The following is a 1,688-nucleotide window of genomic DNA, read 5'->3' as shown; positions in this document are numbered from 1 at the left end:
AAAGAAAGAAAGAAAGAAATGTTTGTATATTTTAGAATGACTGGGAGGAGTGATTGAGGTAATATAGCTAAAGCGTTTGGAGCAGGTCCTAGACCACAGGAAGTGTTTCTATTTCCTCCTATCAGTGAATATTTTTGCCTCCTTCCCACCCTAAGACTGTATTCCCTCCAATGCATATTAGATGGTGCAGTGTAGTGAATTACCTAGTGTGGCTTTTCCAGCCATAAGTCTTTGTAAACTCTGTGGTGGAATTTGCTGTGAGCAACTGAGGAGCTCCTAATTGTAGAAGTTATCAACCTGAAGTATTTCTGTTGGGCGCAACACAAAGTAATGTTCTGGGAGGTTCCTGCTTAGAATTCTGATGTTATGATTGGATGGTTTGGCCCCTCTGCTAGAGGCAGAAGTCTCTTTGACTGCTGGTTGAGGAAGACATGCTACTGAAAGAAAGAGACACATGCTGCTGGGAAAGAGATGCAAGAGACACGCATTGCTGAGTGAGACACTGAGGGACACTCACTGTTGGGAGAGAGACTGTGAGAGCCTGTTAGGAGAGAGACTGTGGGCTGGGAGAGAGACTGAGCATTTTTCCTGAATTTGCATTGTAGCCTAGTGCTTCCCTAATAAACCCAATAATCTGTGAGTTCTGTGTGGCCACTGCAGTGAATTATCGAACCCAGGAGAGAGGTGGTGGGTATTTTGGGAGGAACAGCTGGTGAAAGGGCTGGAGGGAGGCAGCATGTCTGGCCTTGCTGTAATAGACCTTGGGTTACTGATAGTGATTCTGTCTTCCTCTTGTGGGGTTAGAGGAGGTCAGGAGATGCGGTCTCCTAGTCCTTTCTGCAGATGGGCTATGGAAATCTGTCATGCCCTAAGCAGGTCTCAGATCCAGCTTTTCTCATGGTGCGAGGATGCCAAATCTCTCAGAGGATAATCTTATCTAAAAACACATCAAGCCTCTAAAGAATGAGAAACTGCTTTAATTCTGGGATCTAGATTTATGCGTCCATGGAGTAGAGGCAACTCAAGCTGGCTTGGATGACCTTTTGAACCTTGAGTCTTAGAGAAACTGGTTCCTGAGGGTCATCTTTCAGTGAAACACTGGTCTAGATAAACTAGTAAGATGGTTTGCCTTGGGAATTGTGCTAATCTGAAGATTTCAGTCAGCTGCAGGAAACAGACCCCAAGGGTCAGAGTGGGAGCTATGTTTAGGGTAGATTAATGTTGTTGTTGTTGTTATTTGCCATCGAGTCGGCCCCAACTCCTAGCGACTCCTCCTTGGGTTTCCGAGGCAGTTATCACTACGGAAGTAGGATTGCCCAACCTTCCTTTATAGTAATTGTAACTGTTCTTCAAGACAATGCTGTTGGAAAATCCTTCCTGAAATCCTCCCAAACTCATTTTATGAAGCAACATAACCTTGATACCAAAACCAGGAAAAGACATCACTCAAAAGGAAAACCAAAGACCAATATCCCTCATGAACATAAATGCAAAAATCTTCAACAAAATCCTAGCCATAGACTCCAACAACATATCAAGAAAATCATTCATTATGACCAAGTGGGGTTCATACCAGGTATGCAAAGATGGTTCAAGATTAGAGAAACAATCAATGTCATCCATCACATAAATTAAACAAAGGAAAAGAACCACATGATCATATCAATCAATGCAGAAAAGGCATTTAA

Source organism: Orycteropus afer, unplaced genomic scaffold, assembly GCF_000298275.1.
Source record: "Orycteropus afer afer isolate SDZICR_OR568_19922 unplaced genomic scaffold, OryAfe1.0 scaffold00106, whole genome shotgun sequence".
NCBI classification, from domain to species: Eukaryota; Metazoa; Chordata; class Mammalia; order Tubulidentata; family Orycteropodidae; genus Orycteropus; species Orycteropus afer.
This window is presented reverse-complemented; position numbering follows the sequence as displayed.